General features: G+C 40.4%; 1 protein-coding gene across 4 annotated transcripts in view; it reads right to left on the bottom strand.

Annotated features, from left to right (window-relative positions):
• GNG2 (guanine nucleotide binding protein (G protein), gamma 2) overlaps positions 1–5,417 on the bottom strand; it is a 132,046-nt gene that overhangs the window by 118,883 nt on the left and 7,746 nt on the right. The window contains exon 1 of one of the 4 annotated variants that reach the window (XM_010842270.1): positions 4,752–4,775. The exons of the other annotated variants lie outside the window; for them this stretch is intronic. The gene's annotated coding sequence lies outside the window, so the exon portion shown is untranslated. Of the gene's footprint in view, positions 1–4,751; positions 4,776–5,417 lie in introns of those variants that run through there. 4 annotated transcript variants of the gene reach the window in all.

The following is a 5,417-nucleotide window of genomic DNA, read 5'->3' as shown; positions in this document are numbered from 1 at the left end:
CTCTCTAGAGAAAACACGGTTTTCATTTAAGTCTGAAAGACAACATACACAGAACCCTTGGCCTCTCTTGGTCATTTCTTGGTCCAGGGTGGATTTTCTTTAGATCAAATTCATTATAATGACCAGTCAGCAGCACTCAATTTAATTATATATATATATATATATATAAAATTACAATGCAGAAATGCAGGACTGGTTGTCTAAACTAAATGCCATTCTTAATGCTTACCAGGACCTGTTGTAATTTCTTCTGGAATCATTTGTTTCGAAGGTGATTTTTTGCTTAGTCTCACAGCAGCCATTTTGTATTTTCTTTCAGGACTCTTTCTCTAATCTACCTAGATCATCACTATCAACAAAAACAAGCTTTTCATTTGTGTATACGTGTGTATGTGTTTGTTTTTCTGAAAAGAGAATGCATGGAAACACGGTTCAACTCAAAGTTGTGTGATCTTGATAATTTTAACCTTTTTGAGCCTTGATATCTTCATGTACAGGATGGAATTAATATAGCGGCAGACTCTGTTGACTGCCCACTCGATAATCATTCACCCTTATCCTTGTTAACTGAGTCAGATCTTTTGTCTGGGGTCTGGTGACCATGCTCTTCAGAAAGGCAGGGCTGTGCCATGGCCTCACAAGAAAACAAATGAGCCAATTTCAGCAGTTCTGTTGGCCTTGCTACTAATAGGGAAGGCACAGTGAATTGTGAAGGTGAATTCTGCCGTGGGCAGCTTTTCTGTAACATTAAGAAGAGGTATATGGGCACTTCACTGTGCCTCTAGTGAAATTGAAATCAGCCTATAACTCTGAAATTGTAGTGAGAGCCATCTCAGCACAGTGAAGAAAGCTGGCCTCAGAAGACAAACCAACCTGCTCAGGATGTCAGAATAGGAGGAGAGAAAGATTTAAGGTTGCTAGGAACACTGTCCAGCTAGAATTAACACCAGAGTCACCCTCCTTTCAGGAGGTCCTCAATAAATGTCCTATTGTTCACACCGTTTTGGTAGGGTATTCTTTCACCAGCATCCAAAAGTATCCTGATTGAAAAATATTGTTCTCATCTCATAGGATTACTTTAAAAGCTAATGGAGACATAGAAAACAAATTTATGGTTACCAAAGGGGAAAGGAGGCGGGGGAGGGATAAATTAGGAGTTTGGGATTAACAGATCTATGCTACTGTATAAAAATAAACAAGGTCCTACTGTATAGCACAGGGAACTATAATAAACCATAATGAAAAAGAATATGAAATATATATATGTATATCTTAACCACTTTGCTATACACCAGAAACTAACACAAGATTGTAAATCAACTATACTTCAACTTAAAGAAAAAGCTAATGGAAAACAGTAACATATATAAAGTCTCCAGCACACAGAAGCTCAAACAGAACGCTCAGCAAATGCTAGTTCTCGACTTGATTCTTGAAACACACTGATCTTCACTCATCCGGACATGAGTAGTAGTCTTCCTGACTACTAAATCACTTTGGTCTAAATACAATCTCACCCACATATGCTCAACAGAGAAGCCAAGTGTTCTGCATTTGTAGTCCACCTAGTTCAACTGGAAAGCTGCTTTCGGCAGAGGAAAGAGATTCTATAGATTCTTGCACAGGTGTGTGTGAAAAGGGCCACGCTTCAGCTGGAAGTCCACCTCACCCTTATTTCAGAAAGATACCTGTACTCCCTGCTTGGGAACTCTCTCCCCAAAGCTGCTTACGTGGCTTACTCTTCACCATAATACAGGTCTCATTCAAATGTCATCTCAGAGAGGCCTTCAGGGATTACCCAACAAAAGTAAAACCGCCATGACTACACCATCATACGCACAATCTCTATCATTTAGTCAATTTCTGTTTTAATCCACCTCAGCACTTACCACTGCCTGGTATTTTCTTGTATTGTAATTTGTTTTTGTCAGTGGAGTCCAATCCTGGCTGATTCTGATTTAATTAGTCTGGGTTGAGGTTGGGCCACAGGTATTTTTTTTCAAAGTACCTCTCAGTGATTTCTAATGTGCAGCCAGATCTGAAAATCGCTGATTTACATGTTTCCTGGGTTTCTCCTGACACTACAGTGTAAATTCCAAGAAAACAAAGAACTGGCTTGTTTTGTTCATCCAAGTATCCTTGGCCCTCAAAGGACACAAGGCACACTGCAAACATTCAGTTAAGACTTGTGGACAGACTGACTAACTATATTGTAATTTCATCAGTATTTGTCTGTTTCCCCAGTAGTTTATGAGCTCCTAGAATATCTAGCCCTCTCTGCATCAAAAAGTAAGTGACCCATGAAAGTTCATTAAACAAATGATAAACTGCATTTGTGAACCCAAAGGCTTTCACTAAAAAAAAAGAGGCAAAAACCTCACCAAATCCACAAATACATATGAGCTGATGAATGTGTTAATTAACTGGGAGGAATACTCTTACAGTATATATGTATATCCAATCACCATGATGAACACTTTAAATATCTTATAATTTTCTTTGACAATTACACTTCATTAAAACTGAAATTAAAACCAAACAAAAACCCAAGCTATATTCATGTGCTGTAAGGAAGACAAAGATGAAACTGGGTGTGGCTGCTATCCTCAAAGAGCTTGCTAAAGAAAAAAGAAAAATAGACTGCCATTGCCATTATATACACTAGAATGCACTAATTGCTGAGAGAAAAGAACAAAAGACTTCAGGGGAAGTAAAGGCTGCTTTTTATCGGGGAAGGAAGAAACCAAGGAAACTTCATGGAAGAAGTAGCATTTGAAATGAGTGTTACAGGATGAAAGGAATTTGGTGAGGCAGAGAAGCAAAACTATAGAGGTGAAGTGTAGAAGGAGAAGCAGGAAAGTTCTTCTAGGGAGAGGCAAGAAAACAACCAATCAGCCCATCTGGAGGTCAGGAGAACCAGAACTAAGACACCAACTGTCAACATGAGAAAGAGCAAATAGTATCAAGATATGTTTCCAATGACAATGCAAAGGTCTGAGCGACTGACTCCAACTTGATTGGCGAGGAAAATAATGGAATTGAGTTTTCCTAATTGAGGGACTAAGAGAATGGGGTGTCATTAATAATCATGGAATCAGGTGAAGAACTGGTTCTGAGTGGGGAAAGGCAATGGCAAACACTGATTCTGGTCTCAGTTTCAGTGGGTTGCGTGTTCTGGCAAGTTCATGAGGTGCTTGATGTGCAAATTTACAGTAAGTTAGAGGTCAGGATGCAGAATTAGATTTGGAAGTGCTCTCCACCCCTGTGACAATGACAGAGATCTTAGAAAAGGATTTGATAAAGGAAGAGGGAGAAATTAAGTGGCAGAAGAATCAAATCTTGAGAACACTCATATTTGAGGTGCAGAACTTGGAGTTAATGGCAAAGTTGGGAACCTTCAGAGAGGCATGAAGTGTGGTAGAATATACCACCCCAAAATATGTCTCTTTGGCATAAGAATTATTTTGAGCAGATTATTTTGGGAAATAGGAGAAATTATGAAAACAGACTAGATGTTACGTTTTTGTAAGGGAAATTTACATTTATAAAGGAAATCTTCATTTGTAAGACGGCCTCCCTCTCTGGTCCTAGGAAAGAAAGATAATTAACTTGATAGAGACTCTAGTCAAAGGACTAGCACCAACTTAAATATGCGTATCAGCTTTTAACTCTTATTTACCTCAGTTTTCCTGGCCACCTCCCCACAACTGACCTCCTCCACTGCTCCCTCTCAATTTTGTCTTTAGCTCAAGGTGGTATTTAGGCCTGAGTTCTAAATCGCTTCTGAGAGCTACTCATTCTTCCTTGGTACCTCCCATGTATAGATGAGGTATTCAAGTTAATAAATGTCTGTTTGCTTTTCCCTTATCAACCTTTGGTTACAGTCTTCCTAGAACTGAGAAGGGCGAAGGGAAAACTATCTTTCTTCCCCTACAGGTAGGAAGAAAACAAAGTTAGCAAAGGTTACCAAAGTCAAAGGGAAGCTTTGTTGACAACAGGTTTATTTAAATTTTATAGTGTAAACTGACTTCCCTGGTGGCTCAGACCGTAAAGCGTCTGTCTACAATGAGGGAGACCCAGGTTCGATCCCTGGGTGGGGAAGATCTCCTGGAGAAGGAAATAGCAACCCACTCCAGTATTCTTGCCTGGGAAATCCCATGGACGGAGGAGCCCTGGGGACCCCCCGACAGTTCATGGGGTTGCAAAGAGTCGGACACGACTGAGCGACTTCACTCTCACTTTATAGTGTAAACTAAGCAAGTTTCAATGATCAATGCAAAGAAATAGAGGAAAACAATAGAATGAGAAAGACTATCTCGTCAAGAAAATTACCAAGGGAACATTTCCTGCAAATATGGGTTCAATAAAGGACAGAAATGGTATGGACATAACAGAAGCAGAAGATATTAAGAAGAGGTGGCAAGAATATACAGAAGAACTATACAAAAAAGATCTTCACGACCCAGATAATCAGAATGGTGTGATCGCTCACCTACAGCCAGACACCCTGGAATATGAAGTCAAGTGGGCCTTAGGAAGCATCACTACAAACAAAGCTAGGGGATGTGATGGAATTCCAGTTGAGTTATCTCAAATCCTGAAAATGATGCTGTGAAAGTGCTGCACTCAATATGCCAGCAAATCTGGAAAATTCAGTAGTGGCCACAGGACTGAAAAAGGTCAGTTTTCATTCCAATCCCGAAGAAAGGCAATGCCAAAGAATGCTCAAACTACCACACAATTGCACTCACTTCACACGCTGTTGGCTCAAACCGTAAAGCATCTGTCTACAATGAGGGAGACCAGGGTTCGATCCCTGGGTGGGGAAGATCTCCGGGAGAAGGAAATAGCAATCCACTCCAGTATTCTTGCCTGGAAAATCCCATGGACGGAGGATTTCTTTCTAGGAAAGAAAGATAATTAACTTGATAGAGACTCTAGTCAAAGGACCAGCACCAACTTAAATACACGTATCAACTTTTAACTCTTAGTCTGACACAGACCCCTAGTCTATGGGGTCGCAAAGAGTCGGACACGACTGAGCGACTTCACTTTCACTTTCACCACACAATTGCACTCACTTCACACACTAGCAAAGTAATGCTCAAAATTCTCCAAGCCAGGCTTCAACCGTGAACTTCCAGATGTTCAAGCTGGATTTACAAAAGGCAGAGGAACCAGAGATCAAATTGCCAAAATTCGCTGGATCATCAAAAAAGCAAGAGAGTTCCAGAAAAACATCTACTTCTGCTTTATTGACTATGCCAAAGCCTTTGACTGTGTGGATCACAAGAAACTGTGGAAAATTCTGAAAGACATGGGAATACCAGACCACCTGACCTGCCTCTTGAGAAACCTGTATGCAGGTCAGGAAGCAACAGTTAGAAGTGGACATGGAACAACAGACTGGTTCCAAA

This window comes from Bison bison, unplaced genomic scaffold (genome assembly GCF_000754665.1).
Source record: "Bison bison bison isolate TAMUID 2011002044 unplaced genomic scaffold, Bison_UMD1.0 scf7180017864174, whole genome shotgun sequence".
NCBI lineage: Eukaryota > Metazoa > Chordata > Mammalia > Artiodactyla > Bovidae > Bison > Bison bison.
Note: the sequence above shows the minus strand (reverse complement) of the source record. Positions and strands in the feature narration are given on the sequence as shown.